Source organism: Rhinichthys klamathensis, unplaced genomic scaffold (genome assembly GCF_029890125.1).
Source record: "Rhinichthys klamathensis goyatoka isolate OS25496 unplaced genomic scaffold, OSU_Roscu_1.1 h1tg000109l_1, whole genome shotgun sequence".
NCBI lineage: Eukaryota > Metazoa > Chordata > Actinopteri > Cypriniformes > Leuciscidae > Rhinichthys > Rhinichthys klamathensis.
In genome coordinates this window covers 1,230,439-1,249,694 of record NW_026606647.1, presented here as the reverse complement: position 1 = coordinate 1,249,694, position 19,256 = coordinate 1,230,439, and the positions used below count along the sequence as shown (strand labels likewise).

At 36.6% G+C, this 19,256-nt stretch overlaps 1 protein-coding gene across 1 annotated transcript in view; it reads right to left on the bottom strand.

Annotated features, from left to right (window-relative positions):
- tex264a (testis expressed 264, ER-phagy receptor a) overlaps positions 1-19,256 on the bottom strand; it is a 71,272-nt gene that overhangs the window by 32,776 nt on the left and 19,240 nt on the right. The window lies entirely within an intron of this gene.

Below are 19,256 nucleotides of genomic sequence, written 5' to 3'. Positions count from 1 at the left end.
GCCTTTTGTAGTAAATGTGGGTACTTCATATAAAAACTTTAGCAAAAAGTGTCAAAACCATACCTGGTCTCCCCCCTAAATGCAGTTTTTTGAACGTTTTATTCATAGAATAATTCTGAAAAATATATATATATCACAGTTTCCACAAAAATATTAAGAAGCAAAACATTGATTTTGATAATAAATGTTTCTTGAGCAGCAAATCAGCATATTAGAATGATTTCTGCAGCTGAAAATTCACTTTAGTATGCTTTCTAATTCAGCTTCATCACAGTAATAAATTATATTTGAAATATATAGTTTTAAAAAGTTATTTTAAATTGTAATAATATTTCACAATATTACTGGTTTTACTATATTTTGAATGCAACCTTGGTGAGCATTAAGAGACTTGATTAGTCAGAAGTTTCTCTTGTCAGAAGTTTTTTTAATACTGTTTTGCATAATGTCTATATTCTATTGTGTTTAATTGTTCTAGTGCTTGAAACACATTTCTTTATATAGGCAGACAATAATAAAATAAAGAATAACTGAAAAATATAAAACAATGCTTACTTAATTGAGAAAGATGGTACTTTTTAAATAAAGGAGTGTGCATGTTCATTTTTGCTGCAGCATAATAAATCACCAAATTTCACTGTTATTGGTATTGAGTCAGTGACCAGAAATCTGATAACCATACTTAGAAGTTAGCTGTCTATGAAGACCGTAAACAGTAAAGCAGCTCTAGATTTGATGACATTAATGATCTAGAGGTTAATACACACTTTTTAAGATGGTCATCAAATGTCTATACACTTAAAAGAGAACACAATGCTTTACAGATGATGCACTCTTGGACAAATGTAGAGATGTGCGAGTGCTTAGTTATGAATCTCCTATCCATTCATTTATCCATGTCTGTCTCTATCTCTATAGTTATTCACTATTGTCTATCAACCTTTCAAAGCAGTCGCTTTTCATTCTGTTCATCTGTAAGTCATGACAGACTTGAAAAAGACCCATGCGATGTGAATCCTGGTGGACGATGCTTTTTGCAGCAAATCACCCCTAAGTAAAAGAGCATATCTTTACTTTAATATTCTATTAGACTCACTAAGAAGTCAAGAGGGGCCTGCGGGGCCATCCTATTCGTCACAGGAACAAAAGACCGCTTTCCCACTGCACATTGTGCCACAATAGTTTCCAGCATCAAAAGCTTCAAACCGCCTCAATACCGTTGAAAAGGTCGCCACTATAATAGCAAGACATCATAACTGATAGCATTTGAATGCTACATTCACTTTCAGTAGACAGGTTTGATGTTTTGTCAAATTAAATACTATGAAATGTGGCGAAAAACCTGTTTAGACATGTGGAAGAAGAAAAGCCCTTTGAGGTATTTATCTTTATTTGAAGGGTATTTTTCTAAACAATTTGACTAAATCCATTAAAGGCATCTCACAGAACAAAACACAAAATGCCTCCCTTTCTGACAAACATATAAAGAGGTGTCCTCAGAGACCAGGGATACATAGGCCGCGGAAAAGAGCAGAAGGTGAATAGAGATTGAATAGTACGCCAAGGGAGTTTTGGAGCCCCAAAAGGGTGCGAGGAGAAAAGAGATGATGCTCCTTCGGAGATGCTAATGTGGTATTTGAGAGTAGATCTGATATGTAGGAAATGGACAGGAAATTGCAGAGATGCTTTTGAACTTTTTTGAACCTTTAATAATGACCATGAGCTCTCTCAAAAAGGAAAAAAGATTATTACATCCAACCTTTGAATCATTCTGTCTGGGTGTGTTAAAATGATACTTTATTATGCTTTTACATGCAGTGTATTTTACAGTTTTTTTTTTAAATATATTGAAAATAATAAATATGTATTTTAAATTGTAATAATATTTAACTATGTAACCGTTTTTAAATTCGAATAAATGAGCATAATACACTTTCAAAAACATTTAAAAAAAATTCTAACCCCAAACTTTTGAACTAGTGTGTGCTTTATATTTATTATCTACAAATATTTTGTACTAAAAGCAATAATATTGTTAAGATAATGGAATTGATATTGTTATATTGTGAAGGAAGTCACTGCTGAAGAAGTTTTCAAACTGGATAATATTTAACATTTTCTCTTACTGCTGAAGATGAAGTGTGTAGTTTCTGCACCACTAGTTTCATAATGACAGCTTTCCTAAACACTCTCTCTGCCTGCCATTGGTCAAACAATCAGATAGTCCCGTTCCCAATCTCACATTATTGTTCGAACTACAGTTGCCCTGTTGGGCTAGTTGGGATGCTAAAAAACAAAGCAATGTTTATGTAAAATTTGTCTCTGACAATTATCCCGTGCAAGAAGACGGTATTAAACATTGAAAAATTGACAAGACATCACCTTTAAATAAAGACTGGCGTTGTTTGTGAAGAACAGGATTTCATTTCCTGTCTGATTTCAGACCTTAGACAAACTGACAAAGCCAAACAGGCAATTGCAGAGATAGTAATAGCAGGTTTGGTCTACCAGCTCTCACAGGATAGACAAACACTGGCAAAGTCTGAATGATGAATACTTCCTCTAGACGCTTAAGGTGTCAGGTAACAAAAGTCTCACCTTTTTTACTGAACATCAGACAGACACAATCATCACACGATATTCTATCCACGGTATCGCTTCTATTAATCCCAATCACTGGTGAGAGGTGTAACACCGATTATATTTGCCACAAAGAGATCAAATTAGGGCCTGGCATGTTCACCTGAGTGACAGAAACTGCTGCAAGAGCATAATCAATTGGTCTTCATTATTAAATCAAGTGTCTCTGTGAAACCGCAACTCGCATCGTCGGTTCCAAGCCCCGTGAAAAGGGAGAGGCTCTTACGAAAACCAACACACACAGAAACACTCAGATTTTATGTAACATACCAGCAGATGATCCACACACACTTAAAAAGAACAGGCAAGATGCAGGATGAAACACACACAGTCCTTCACATGCAGAGCAATGAAAGTCCGCCTCTACTTTCCACCAGCATAAAAGAGGAGAACAAAAGCATCTGATGGGACGGGCAATCGCCTGTCTTTTTAATCAACATACAATCAGTGCCTAGCCTTCACATACACACAGGTACGCAGGTCTCCAATATGTGGGAAGGTGGTGATTTCATATATCGCCTAAAAGCACACAACAGTAAACAAACAAACAAATGAATGAATTAATGTCATTCATAAAATTCTTGTTTATTGTAACATTTTGGCTAAATTGATAATTACCTTCAAGGTTTGAAACCAATTCAGAACTAACTAACTATTTTCATGAATGACTCTTATGAGGCGGTTCTTTTTAGTGAATCAAAACCATGAATCAGTTAGAGCAGATACTGAATTAAATAAGGGCTGAAATGATTGAATGATGCAACAAGAATTACATTTATATATTTCCTAATAAATAAATAAAAAATTATGAATCTGATAAGGAACCAGAAGTGATTGGAATCAGAATTAAATAAGCTTAGCCTATCATATTCTACCTTGATTAATTCTATCATTTTCCATACTCACTTATCTTCTAGGTTTGCATGATTAATTCCATTCCAGATTTTTCCTCAAAACCAGCACAGAAAAAAAAAGCTATCAGCCACCCTGCTTTTTATACCAACATCAGCAAATGAAAAAAAAAAAAACTCTAACTTGAAATTTTAACATGTATTGTATACAAATGCTTAGTGAGAAAACATGCTATTATGCATAGGCCTATATGAAAATCTATTTTTCTGATGTGTGGCTTCATTCTAATTATTTTATTTATAAATTAGATACTATATAATTCATGCAGAACATTATCAGGCCTGGAGTGGTCATTAGGAGATACAAAACTTATATAAGCTGATAAAAACAAAACACTTTTAAGATGATTACATATTAAAACAATTATTTCGGCACTTTCATTTTAAACTCTGCGTCTAAATGAGGTGGAAAGCACACAGCCAAAATGAATTGTTTAATTACAACCTAAGAACCCTGTGATTTCCGGCCATCTCCCTGTGTAACTACCTACGGCCGTCTCTGCTGGACCAGTGGCCTAAATATGTACCCCACGTAGTGTACAATTACAGCTAGAAATACCAGCGGCCCGGTCACCAACATAGCACATCTCTCTCTCGATGAGAATAACCACTTCCTCACAGCACTGGGAGACCAGCATTGTGTTTTGGACTTTAATGACTGTGGTTAAGAAAAATGGGATGTGATTTATGCGTCTTTAAATATCTCTGATGACGGACAGCGCTGTGTGAAGGCTTATTAAGGATATTAAATGGGCGTTATAAAGATTGAAGAAACAGCATTTTACAAATTCTCTGTGATCTTGGAATATTAAACTAATTTTTTTTTTTTTTTTTTTAACGTTATACCTAGTTTAATCTGATTACGACACTGTAGCGTCTGGACCAATCAGAGATACAAATTATTCATTATTTTTAATGAATAATCCAGCAAACTCACTCTCCCGACAAAGGTTTGTGGAATTTCCCCCAAAACTAACATCACAAATGAAGCCTACCCACCGGCAGAACCTGGTGTCCTGTTACAGGACACATTAAGACTAATAACAAGCTTTACGACCCAACGGAATTTCCAGAGAGTTGTGACACTCTCTTAAAGGGGTGGTTGATTGCGATTTCACTTTTTTCATTTTAAATAGTGTGTAATGTTGCTGTTGGTGCATGAACAGTATCTGCAAAGTTGCAGCACTGAAAGTTCAATGTAAGCAGAGATATCGTCTTTTAAAAATCAGGAAGTTTAATGCCTACAAAAACGACTCGAATTGGGACTACAACGGGTTTTAGACGTCACTAACCCATGCATTTACATCAACCCTCCCTCCGGAATATGCAAAAAAGGGCATGGCCATATTTCTGCGGCTCATCGTGTGTTATGTGTTCACCCAGCTGTCAGGTCTTCTGTGTTCGGGCTTCCCACGGACGTTGTAGTTCGTCAACATGGATACAATTTATGTTTGATTATGTTCCAGAAAATGACAATCGTAATTTAGCTCTCTGTGCTGCGCATTTTACGAGAGACAGCTTCCAGAATTCCACCAATTCAGCTTCCACCAATTCAACACTGGATTCAACAAGAAACTGTTACTAAAACATGAAGCAGTTCCAACTTTAAAACCAGAGGCAGAAGTTGTTGGGCCACAAACTGTAAGGCTAAGACTTAATAATTTTAAATGCATGTATAATTTCGGACGTAATGTTTTAGTTTTATAAAATGCCAGCGCTGGCTTTATAGCCACTTAGTTATGCTATTTCGTGTCTACGACAAACGCGTGCAAACATTTTGGACCTGAATTTTGTATGTTGTAAATGTATTTTTCATGTATATATACTTTATGACTTTATTTTTCGATTTGATCAAGAACGTAAACCAATGCCAACGCTGTTTGTGTATATAGCCAGTTCGATGCAATTTTGTGTAAGACAAACGTGTAGCTATAAAGTTTAAAAAATGTAGGCAAATTACCATTCAGAAACGTTTAGTAAGAGCCGTGTTTGGGGAGGTTCTGCTTGACTCTCTTCATTGCCGCTTTCTGGGTCTGATTCTGGCTCATACTGATACTGCAGTATCACCATTATTTACATTAACCGGAGCACATGAAACATTCACCCGTAAAGGTAATGGGCGTGAATTTTCCTGGACAACGTGCACTACACAGTTTAGCCAATCACAACACACCGGCCCAAACTAACCAATCTGAGCCCATTGCCTGTTTCTGAGGGAGTGGTTTCATAGACTCAGGAAGTAAACCGGTCGTTCAAATGACAGAGGAGAAAGCGGCTTACAATAAAGGTGAAATTTATGAAAAAAAAAGACTTTTAAAAAAAGAAAAACCACGAATACATGTTATATTGCACCCCATAACCATTCCTTTTATGTGGCTTGGCCTATGTCTTCATTCTCTCTTCTAAACTATTTTGGTCTGAAACATGACTTGCATACAATGGTTAACCAAAATCGTATAGCATGTTTAGTCTCTAAACTCTGCGTCCCCCATTTGTTAATTTACATTTTGCTAACTTTTTGACGCATTAGTATTATAAGAATCTTGAAGATTCTTTTCGTAAACACCCAATTAAATTAAACATTCAAATGCCCTGCTAGAAAACAAAGGGTCGTAAAAAAGGGACGGCTTTGTATTGGCTCACGCACCTCCAGAGGGTGTGACATCTTCAAGCTTTAAAATTCACTGATCACAAGATCAGCTCTCTTGTCCTCTTAGCCTCTTGCGCTCTTAGCCTCTGGCTCTCTTGGTCCTTCCTGAGAAGTCCTAACGTGAAGATGATGCTGAACTAGAAGTCCCTCAAGGACTCCCAAGCTTGCGCCAGGCTGCGGCCTTGTCTTTTCATTCACCAGACTACCACTGGTTCTCTCTCATCAATACCACATCAGCAAAGATCAAATGGAGCCTCAACTAATTGCATCAGGACAGTTTAATTCAAATGGACGAGACATGCAAGTATCAAACTTAGTCTCATTATATGATCCATTAAGTATCCTTACCCCTTTTTAAGAAGGGCGTGTTAGAACTAAACTGATGGTTTGCTCAGGCTGTTGATCTGCTGAACATCAAACAATGCTATAACTTCTTGCTTTCCTGTATTCTGCTTCAGCTCTCTTTCCTTTGGTAAACTGTATGCATGTATGTTGTGTATGTTAGAGTAGTTTAAATGTTTAGTCTAGTTAATAAAATCTTTTTCATGTCACACGTAAAGTTGTCTGTGTCTCAAGCTCATATCTGGAGTCACTAATCACAGATCTTGACTACTGTAGTACTTAGTAAGAAAGACATTTCCCATGCCCCGGAAATGTACATTTATATGAATTAATTAATAACCAATATTGAGTGTTCACGGGATGAACCGAGTAATTGGTTATAATGTTGATGTAGCTACATCAAGTTAACCCGAATATAACTGATCCAAATATTCATAATCAATTATAACAAGTTATGATTGATTATTCATATTTCATAGAGCTAATTTACACCCTACTTAATAGCTTTTAAACACAAGTGACAGCGGTAAGGTGCAAATATAATCGTCTAACACACATAACAGGCACTCGTACTCAACAGAACTGAACCAGCCTCAAAAAAACATTACGTCTCAAAAAAACATTACGCTTAAAAAGGGAAGTGTGTAATTTCTGCCTCATTAGCATCATACAATTTAATTACATTAGTCCTCTGTCTGCCATTGGCTGAAAGAACAGACAGCCCCACGCCATTGGTTGAGGAAATGTTGCTGTGTTGGCTGATCCTAGAGCCACAGAGCCTCAGTGTACAACATTTTCAGGTGAATTAACCTGGGATTGGTTTATTTGCTTTGGCATATTAAACTGATATGGCAGGTTACCATAGAAAAAAATGACACATTTCACCCTAAAATAGGCTGAAACTTAACCTAAAAGCCAAGTAAATCCATTAAAGGGAAAGTTCTTACAAAAATGTCACCCTCATGTCACACCAACCCTGTATGGATTTCTTTGTTCAGTGGAACATAAAAGACGATATTTTGAAGAAGGTTAAAAAACCAAACAGTCTTGGTGTCCATTGACCAGGAATTAAATGTAAGGTCTTACGTCAACATTAAACACTTCAATAATGACCTCTGCTCTGTATTTTTACTGCCTCCTCATATGAGCTTCAACAATTGAATTGCCAAGGTTTTAGGTTGGGTTATATTTAGGATGCATTAAATACATTCAAAGTGCATTGTTGAGTCCTGTCAATGCTATAAAAGATGACTGGTCAGACCAGTGGTTCTCAAACTGATTTTTAGTTGTGTTGACCCATTGGCTTTTTTATTTGTATTTTTATTTATCATTAAAGGTATTGTAGGTAGGAATTTTATAAAAAACTTTTTTCCAAATTTGTATAAACCTACTGTATATATCAATGCATAATTAAAATGTAAGTACTCTGATAAAAAGAGTATACAAATCGAGTGACTCTAGACCGTTTAATCTGCACTAAACACAGCTCATTATTTCCACCAGGGACGAAACAAAGGATTGGCTTAGGCAACTGTCACTCTCTCGCAACCATGGCAACCACCCTTTTGCCACACAGGACCTGCCCACTTGCGCGTATCCGATTCCGTTTGATTTGAGGAATTCAAGAGGCACGGAACCTAGGAATAGCAAAACAATGGCAGAGAAAGACCAATCAAAATTCACATATGCAGTTCGCGAAGGCAAACCAGGCAAAAAAAGGAAGACAGTAACGTTACTAGAAAAGGTAATGAACAAAAAGTCTTTGGATAAACAACCAAATAAAATGCGTGTCAATATCGGCGTGGCTTTCCAGCGATGGCGAGAACTGAGAGACCTCAAGGGGCTGAAAAGTGACGCCTTGTGACGACCTCCTCTGCTGACGATACGGTAACTTACTTGTCTCTGGAGTGTAGGCTCAGAGTCAACAATGCTTTCATCATGGAAACTCTTACATGCAGAACACCATATATGTTATGAATGTTACACGAAATTCATCTTCATCACAGTGTAAATGATGGCAATGGAAAAACGTGTATCATGCAACCTGTTTTTAGCTTTGCCTTATAGATAACCAGATAACTAGCTCGTTAGCGAATCAATAAATATATATTTTAAACTTTACCAATATCAATATGCTAGCTTGATAGAGAGTAGGCCTACTAAAATACATCTTATTTGTTTATCTTCATAATGATAAAGTAAGATTTTTTTATTACATGTAATTCTGACATGATGTCACTACATGCAGTGCGCTCCTTCCTCTCCGCTCGTCTCAGGTAAATAATGCGTCTTCAGCTCAGCGGTCGGAGTCGCGCGTTCATGTGTTTTTGGGGCGTGGCTTTGGAAGGAGCCCAGAAGGGAGGGGGTGGAGTGAATGGAAATAATGAGCTGTCTTTAAAACAGTCGTGAGAGGTCTACAGACACTCGATTTTTATACTTTCTTTTTCAGAGTACTTACATTTTAATTATGCATTGATATATACAGAAAGTTTAAACAAATTTGGAAAAAAAGCTTTTTATAAAATTCCTACCTACAATACCTTTAAGTTAATTTGAGGTCCTCTTGGGAGTTTACTGAGGCCCCCCAGTGGGTTCCGGCCCCCTAGTTGAGAACCACTGGGTTTATTTAGTCTTAAAGGTTATTGATCTCACTAAAACACAATCACACAAATCACACAAAAGAACTCAACCAATAACCTGGGGTCAAGCTACATGGAGCAGAAAACAACATAAATGTAGACATAGCTTATCTTTCTCAAACCAGCTGTGTCTCACATTGTCTATGAAAAACAAAGCACAAGCACATCTAATATTCTATGAGATAAATGCTGTCGGTTTCTCTGAGGTGGCATACATCATTATCCATCCCTCCCTCTACTGATGAAGGCAACAGGAGGAAAACACAGCAGAAAAATCAATGTGGCACCATAAACTAGAAATATAACCTATAATAGACTAATAAACATATACACAAACATTTAATGATTCTTGGTTTTGGTCATATTTTTTAATATTTTTTAAAGAAGTCTTTCATGCTTGTATACACCAAGGCACAATTATTTGATAAAAAATACAGTATAAAAACAGAAATATATTGTAATATATTTAATTAAAATATTACAAATTAAATTAATTCCTGTGATGGCAAAGCTGAATTTTCAGCATCATTACTCTAGTCTTCAGTGTCACATGATCCTCCAGAAATCCTTCTAATATGCTGATTTGGTGCTCAAGAAACAGTTTTTTATTATTATCAAAGATGAAAACAGTTGTGCTGCTTAATATTTTTGTGGAAACCACAATACACTTTTTTCTATAAAAAATGTATTTCTTTGTTGAATAGAAAGTTCAAAAGAACAGCATTTATTTCTTTAAAAAAAAACTGTTGTAACATGAAAAATTTCTTTACTATCACCTTTATACCATCAAAAAGTATATTTTATTTTTTATTTATTTTTTGGTTTTTATATCTTACTGACCCCAATGTGTGTGTATAATATATAAATGTTTACTTTAAAACATATACTATATAAAAACACCACAGTTTAACAATAGATCCATGTCTAAAAAAACAACAACATGGTAAAACCAAGGTACTTTACAAATGAACACAGATATTGAGCATGGTACAATAATCTGATCATACAGCCAAAGTGCAGGAGAAAATCTGCTTTTTAAAATTCATGTTAAGCGAAAAATAGGTCTAGTCAATATTTTTAGTTGTTCATGGGGGAAATTAAAGAAAACACTGACTAGAATAAATATCAGGCAGAAAATCTTGAACTATAACCGATTCCATTAAATAATTCCAGGAAAAATCTCTTAGAAGTAAACATATACGAACATTTCATGTAATGTGTATATCAGTGTGTGTTTTCATGGATTGTGAGGTGCCAGAGACTGATTCATACACTGTTAATGTGCAAGGGTGTTGGTCTGACCCCTCAACCATCCTCCCTTTGGGTCTCACTTCCATCACCGCCAACTTATCACCTTAATGCAGAAGAAAGTAACTGGGAAACTGGCTTAACATAAATCCAACAGATCCATACAACCATCTCAAGTTTTGGTCTGTAGACTGACTTTATTTCTTCTGTGCATGGAACACAAAAGAAGATATTTCGAACAATGTTGGTAACTAAATGGGTTCGGGGTTCCATTGACTTCCACTATATGGACAAAAATTCTAATGGAAGTCAGCGGGAATCGAAAGCAGCCTTATTAAAAATATCTTCTTTTGTGTTCAGGAGAAGAAAGAAATGTGTACAGGTAAATGATGTAAATGATGACAGACTTTTCATTTTTGGGTTTAAAATCCCTTTAAATGGTTAGTTCACCCAAAAAAATGTCAATTTGCAGCATTCTGTCCCCCTCATGTCGTTCCAAACCCGTAAGACTTTTGTTCATCTTCAGAAGACAAATTAGATTTATATGTCCCTCGATGAGAGAATTTTTCTTTTTTTGGGTGAACTAACCCTTTAATGCCCCATTTTTTAAATACAATACATTTTTGTAGTTGTGAGCTATGTATGAGCTGCTGTGACATTTTCTTTACTTGCTTGATTTCTATTTCTGTTTGGTCTATTATGTCGCAAATTTTGAAAATGTTAAAAGTAAAAAAAAAAAAAATCCTATTTTTATACAAACAACCCTTTTAATGACTGGTTTTAATAACCGTTTAATGTTTTAAACCAGAATAATTTATTAATATACAATTCGAGGTTTCAGTGGACTTGCCCCCTCCAAACAACTTATTAAAGTTTGAAATCCTCTGAATTAGAGGGTAGAAGAATGGATGACATGTAGACCAACATCTTTATTATCTGATGTTCACTCAGAACTTCTCTGATGATGCGTTTACTGGCGTGAGGGCGGGACAACCTGTCACTCACATGAGATCGTAGCAACAGCAAACCACAACGAGTCCAATTACATTTACAGATGGATGCAATCAAGTGCCGCACTACATTTTTTTCTTGTTCAAGAAGCCGTTTCACGCGGATATACGTCACAATAGGGAAGGAAAGATGATCGCAACTTGTGTTTCATGCCAACTTTAAAGGTGTTCTATGTAACTTTTTCTACTAAAATTAATCCTTTTTTTTATTGCCTGTGTGTGAAGGGGTTGTAATCACACATTAAAATGATCCACTTGTCGAGTTTTGCGATTACCTCTGAAGGCCAGTATTCCTATTTCTATGTGAAGTCTCTGGGTTGGATTTACCGCGAAATCCAACGGATGTGACGTGCATGCGCGCTTCCGAGCCTCTCTCCTTATATACAGTCTATTGTAGACGGTCAGGGAGTTACGTCCGGTTAAAGGCGCACGTTTTTCGGCTTATATCTCAGTCAATCTTTGATCAATATTCCCAAGACTCTAATCGTTCGTAGTGCTGGACGGGGCCTTTCGAACGAGCCCACCCCCGAGGTCCAACTCGCCAGGCTCCCCGTGTTATAGCCGTTCGAAATTGGGGGTCCCAGCGAACGGCGATCCGGTAGGGGGCATCCCCGAGGCCCGCCACTCTAGCGTTCGGGCAAGGGTTTCCCTGGGACCTCCTCCCCCGAATTTGAGCTCTCTGGGTCTTTGCGTTCCAGAGATACGAGCGATTTTCTTCTGAGATCGTGACGTCACCGGTGTCCGCAATTTTGCAGCGCGCCCGATGGTTTTCTGCTAATATCTCCGCGAAAACACCACCAAAAACTATGGTACTTATATGGTTCTTTTCAGCTCGACTAGATGGTCCCAACGAGCTCGGTGCTCGCCGAATCCGTCTAGTATTCGCCGAGATATTTGCGTAATAGACGGTATTGTCTATGAGTTTGAGCACGAGCGCTCTTGTAAAATTTGGTTGCAATCTGAAACATCACCACTAGAGGCCGCTAAAAGTTACATAGAGCACCTTTAAATAGGGAGACATTCTAAAACTTTCTGGGAGGTGAGTTGAGAAACACTTCTTTAAATGTACTGTATACAAATATGCATATTTTTGCTTTGGAAACAAATTCAAAACAGAAAAATGCTAAGCCTCAAAATAAACTATATTAGATGAATTTCCTATTTAGGCTATCTGTCCTGCAAATCACTCTCGCCTGGAGGGATTTTCTGTTGAACTTTCCTTAACCTCAAGAAGAAAGTGAATCCGTGAACATCCCGAGATCTTAAGCATTTACTACAAAGCCTATATGGTTCAGTGCTGTGATGGACATGTCTTTGCTCCTGGCTCATGCATCAGTTTTCCAAGATAACGTACAGACAGCACACGCACGCACGCACACACAATGCTCCAGGAAGACCGTATCAATTATGAAGCATCTATATCTGGCATAAGGCCATGCCCTCACAAGAATGCATACACACACAAACAAACACACTCACTGATTGGCTCTCTCACTGATTAAGTCATAGACTGTCTGTCTGACTGAACCACTAAAGTGAGAACTCTCTCTCCTGTGTCTGTCCTCTTCTCACAGACAAGACTAGTCTAATAGGTTGCACAAATAGTGTAGTTCTTACAGAATTCTGGGCAATTACTGAGAGAGAGAGAGAGAGAGAGAGAGAGAGAGAGAGAGAGAGAGAGAGAGAGAGGCAGAGAGAGAGAGAGAGAGAGAGGAGAGAGAGGAGAGAGAGAGAGAGGAGAGAGAGAGAGAGAGAGAGAGAGAGAGAGAAGAGAGAGAGAGAGAGAGAGAGAGAGAGAGAGAGAGAGAGAGAGAGAGAGAGAGAGAGAGAGAGAGAGAGAGAGAGAGAGAGAGAGAGAGGCACCTGCTATTAACATCGATCTGATAACAAGTGGTTAGCTTGCAGAGAGATGTCGGTTTAAACCTTTTCCCTCCTTGTAGCAAAAATATTTAGTCAAAGACACTGTTTATCATAGTTTTGACTTTTGTTCTAAATTTTTCTGTTTAAACTGTGATACCACTCAAACCATATTCTCATGGTTTTTGTGCTCTGATTATATAAAAAATTAGGTTACACTTTATTTTAAGGTGTCTTTGTAAAACTGTAATTATACATTTAAGTACTGAGTAATATTAAGTAACTATGTACTTGCTATTTGGTTAGAATAGGTTTGATTTGGTTTAGGGTTAGTTTATTATGCATAACTTATAGTTAATTCTATAACTACATGTAACATGTAACAATGACACAAAGAAAGTGTTACCAAAATATAATTTATTATATTTATTAAACTGAAACATTATTGATTGATTATAATCATTTGTCATCTGACAGTTACATATTTAAAACTGTATTGCACACTATAATAAACTTCAGTGCAGTTAGGCTCATTTTTTAGGTAACTAGCCTATACTTTTCCAAAAGAGTAGTTTGGCCTCATGTTTAACTAATTAAAATTATGACTAGCTGGTAGTTACAGTGATACATCTGTCTCTCGAAGAACCTTCGCTAACAATGATATCTGGAAGCATCGGAACTCGTTTCCACCAGTATTAGCAATATTCAAGGATCAGTTCTCTTTTGATCAATTTAATGCATCCTTGCTGAAAAAAAGTCAAAATTTGCAAGCATTATGCTACCAAATAATTATATTTTCAAATAAATTAAAATAAAAAGAATCAAGAAAAAAAGTATCAAGGTTTCCACAATAATATAATAGTATGTATACTAAAAATGTAATATAATATTTCCACAAATTTTTTTTTTCAATACTGATAATAATAATAAATGTTATCTTGAGCAGAGCAAATCAGTATATTAGAATGATTTTTGAAGGATCATGTGAATATCTAATAGAAAAGAGTTATTTTAAATTGTAATAATATTCACAATATTACTGCTTTTACTGTCTTTAAATTAAATAAATGTAGACTTGGTGAGCATTAGAGACTTTCTTCAAACACATTAAATAATCTTATTTAAGTTTTATTTAAGACTTCAAATTTGTGAACAGTATTGCATGTATGCATTCTATAGTGATGCATACATGCCGCCGCCGCCCCGCCCCGCCCGCTCCCCCCCCCCCCCCCCCCCTCCCCCCTCCCTCCCTCCCTCCCTCCCTAAATCACTGCAATCACTGCCCCCCAAAAAACCTGTGAATGATCATATATATTTGTTTATAATTTTATATTTTGAAAATTAATGACTTGGTCAATAGTTTTTAATTAGATTATATCATTTGAATCGAGTAGTTCACTGCCTCATAAAAACACTGACTGTCTTTGTCTTTTTTTAAAAATGATTTTCAAGATCTCTTTCGACTTCAAATCCACGTTTAGAGTATTGTGATTCATCTCAGAGTTGGTTGTTTGGTTTACTACTTAAACCTTAAAATGACTGAATCATTTTTCATAATGCCTATGGAGAAAATGAATGGGAAAATATTATACTCTCTGAACCAAGGTCCCTGACAAAAGTGGGCAGTTGTGCTCTATTACATCTATGATGCATGGCAACAAAAATTTCAAACTTCAGGCAGCAAATGTTAATCAGTTTGACCAATAAGTACATATAGGCTACTTTTTTTAAACATAAAAGTTGAGTGATCAGTGGGTTGCTGTTAATTGGATTAAAACTTTGTATTTCGAGTTTGAACAAGACCCTAGCACTGAGACAAAAGTGCGTTTTGGAGAACTGTAGGGGTTCAGGCAAATCCCTCTAATGTAGTCCATCTCGCCATTCCTTTATACTTCTTAAGAATCACCTCTTTTAATGGGCTTAGTCAATCCTTTGACAGCCAGCCGTCTGCTGGATCAACACACACTCGAACACACACTAACAGCTTGAAATCACTGTTACGGAGTAATGGGACTGCCCACATACTCTGTGTACGCTTTTTCTTAGGAGTGAACTCCTGTGTGGGAGCAGGAGATTCTGCCCTCTCGCTGTCTAACAGATGGTCCGGTCCATGTGTTTGTGTGTGTGTGTGTTTATCATCATCAGCAAAGGCTCAGCCTCTCAGCAGATTGAGAAGAATGTGTCCGTGTCTGCTATCGATAGAGGGTGGACAAGTGATATATCTGCCCCATGAAGAACAATACAAAAAAAGACAACTGAGAGACCAATACAAAGATGGAGAGGTGTGGGAGAGGAGTAAAAAGAAAGTATTTGTCAATGGAGAAGATAAAAGGGATATCTAGGGTTGGCAGAGAGACAGTTCGGTGTTTAACCCGTGCCATAACAGACCGCACAACCCCGAGCCGAATGCCACGTTCGGCAGAGAACCAACAGAAGCCATTCCCAACACATGTCCACTCCACAGGAACTGGGCTGGGTGATGCATTGAATACTCACAATGACCTCATGGTATAAAATAAGAAACATTGAGAGTATTGCAGTGATTTTGATTGGCTTTTTATTTGGTTATCTCGGATTTAAACATAGTAGTTTTGATTGCTGAGGGCAGGTGTGGGCGGGAAGATATTGAAATGTGTGCAAAATCTTGTGTGATGACTTGTAGGACTGCAGCAAAATATAGTTCTCGAAAAATAAAAGTTAAATGTTTTTTTAATGTTTTTAAGGTACATTATTTGTACAATTTGTAATCATAGTTTTTGTAACTGATTTTTAAAAGCCAGAACAAGACAGAATCCAACTGGACCGGGACCGAAAAATCCCCATAGACCTTCTCCCGTGGGCTTTTGCAGGCATCAGAGGTACAAAATAATAACATATTTTTTGTAGAGAGTGGGACAGAATCTTGCAGGAGCCGTATTTAAAAAAAAATCCAACCTGCACAGACCTCTAGTTTAGTTCATTTACATGAGCGAATCAGTACAAACTGAATCAGTTTTTTCTATTTTTAAATGCAATTTTAATTATTTATTTGTATCACCCAAAAATGTTCACGGGTGACCATATGTTATAGTTTTAATGTACTAAAATGAATTAGTGAAAATATATGTAGGTATATTAAAAGTGTTAATTTTGTCCCGAAATTACTGACAAAATTGTTTAGAAGATGAGACACATGACACCGTTAACAATTGTAATTAAAAATACTGTTGACAAAAAACTGACGAGAAAAAATATGTGGACATAATTTAATAAAATAATCCCATCGCAATGTATTACAGATGAGCAAATGCTCTAGACACATGTACATCCGACTCCTTGGTGACTTGCAATATCTGGTTTGTGATTGAAGTGTGGTGCATGTGCTATGTGGTAGTGGTGGGTGTACAGAGGTCTTTACAGGAAGTCCTACTTGAGTTCCATAATAAAGGAAGTGCCAGTCTGAACTTCTGCCAGACCCTATTTAATAAATCATTGTAAAGACATACCCCTGCCCAGGGGCGGACTGGCCATCTGTGTGATCTGGAGTATCACAGAACGGCCGGTACTCCAGGACGGCCGGCAGGCCGGCCCACCACCCGCCACACACCCAGTCATAACCTGTTTCCCCCCCCCCCCCCCCCCCCACTAATCTATTTCACACTCCAGTAGTGTAGGTGGCAGCAATGCACCTTTAAGTTGGATGCCAGCGCGGAGCATTATCAGCTCGGCCCAAAAAAACTGCGATCGCGGCCGAAGCAGCTGTGCGGACTGATCTCGATCACGCGAACATTTTTACTCAGAGTTGCGCGATCCACTGAGAAGCATTTCAATTCTGTGCAGAATTCTCTATCTCTATTATAAACCCACAGATGGCTGTGATTTAAGCTAGTTAAAAGCCAGATTAAACAGCGCTGATATTCTCAACATCTTGACGCAAAAAAACAGGTGAAACATTGTTCCAAGAACAAACCAGTTAGAAGACATTTCACTCCACAACTTATGAATTAACTGTAACTTAGTAAAACAATTTTTTTGGCAGAAATGTGCCTGTATTCATATTAAAAATGCTGTTATATTAATAGTCATGTAGGCCTATAAATGTAGGCTATTAAATGTAATGCAGTAATGTTTTTGTTTAGAAGTTATGGCAGTTTATTTATTTATTTTGCATTAAATATTTATACTAAATGTTTATGCTACAATAGGTTTTTAGAGAATAATATATATATATATTACAAATTTTTCAGGAATTGTTGAACCAGAATATCAAGATATTTTATTATTTCGCATATGATGGTGAAAAGTAAAAAAGTTAAAGTTAAAAGTAAAGGTAAGGTAAAAAAACACCACCATGTTATATGTATAATAAATATTTTTGAGTATAGCCCTTCTAGATTATTTTATCCCTTTAGCCCTCGCACACAAAAAGGTTGGAGACCCCTGGTATATAGTAACTATATGTTTTATAATTACAAGTTTGTGTAATTAGGGTTTCTGTAGCCAGTGACATTTCATTATTTGTATTTTATTTTCAATGCAGATATAATGGCATTGTACATTTTGTTGTTTTTTATTTGAAGACTGAGGCTTCATTAATAAAAAAAACCCCAATTGTCATCATTGTTTTTAAGATATTACTTGCTGTGAATACCTTGTCTGATATAGGTTACAGTATTGTGGCATAGTATCAGGACATCCTAGTGGCTAGGGGCGAATGGCTGGATGATTTGGGAGAAAGTCCAGGGCTGTTTTTTAGCCCCAGTCCGTCCCTGCCCCTGCCTACATACACACGTACATTTGTGAATGTCTCTCCATTATTCATCTGCTCAGTCCCGTCTTTGTACACGGTGCCACTCCACATTCATCACATTACAAACTCATACACACAGTCCCATAATGCAACATACATCTTGTGCTGACTCCTACACTGCACTGCTCATGTAACTATTGCACTACTCTTAATAAGCTGTCAGACAAGCCAAGTCAGAAAAGGTTTGGTGTGTGAGTGAGTTAAAGAAGGAAGGTAAGCAAAAGAAAAAGTGTGAGAATGGAAGTTGCAGGTCAACAAGTGAAACTAGTTACATCATAGTTTTAGACATTTTCAAGAAAATGGACTGAGACCTATAGCGAAATAGTGTTTATAGTCAATCCCTTTTCAAAAATAGGTTTATGAGACCACAATCTGCATAATTTATATATATATATATATATATATATATATATAAATATATAAATAATTTATATGAATTACTAGATATTTTATTATAATATTATATAATAGTAAAAATATTATTATAACAGTAGCTGTGTTCACATGATGGACCCTAATAATCCAATTGGTATCGTACAGTCGGAATAAAAAAAGTCACATGCAACCATGTCATTTGGAGACTATTGACAAAACAACGGCACTATTTTAAGAAATGTCAGTGCAAGTTGCTTTCAGTTAAAACCGCTCAAACATGCATTTTAGTCTTGGACTAGACTTAAGCCTTGTCTGTGAAACCAGGGGATAATGTCATAAATGACTGACGTGTCATTCTAAAATTATCATAGAGCGGTGCAGGTATGACATTTGTAGCCCAAAAAGGTTTTTTAAATGGAGTTTTGGTTAAATGGCTGAAATAATGTCTGTAGTGAACACAAGCTCAATATACTTTCACGTTTTATTCTACAATATACATTTTTTAAGGGGAAATTAAACGCCATCATGCCGAACATGTAAGATCAGTCTGCTTTTACAGCCTTGTTATGCTTATAATTGTGCTCTTATAAACTATTCTACAATGTTTTTTAGATAAAAACTGAAAGAGTTTTCGGAAGCTTAGTGGTGGTGATGTTGAGGTCGAGCGACCTTGGTGTAGTTCGTTTATAGCCTACCATTAGCTTTTTAATTCTGTCTTCAAAATTCCAAAAAAGTTGTGTTTATCTGTGAAAATTATTTTAATGGACAAAATGTGTAAGTATCATAAACTTTTGT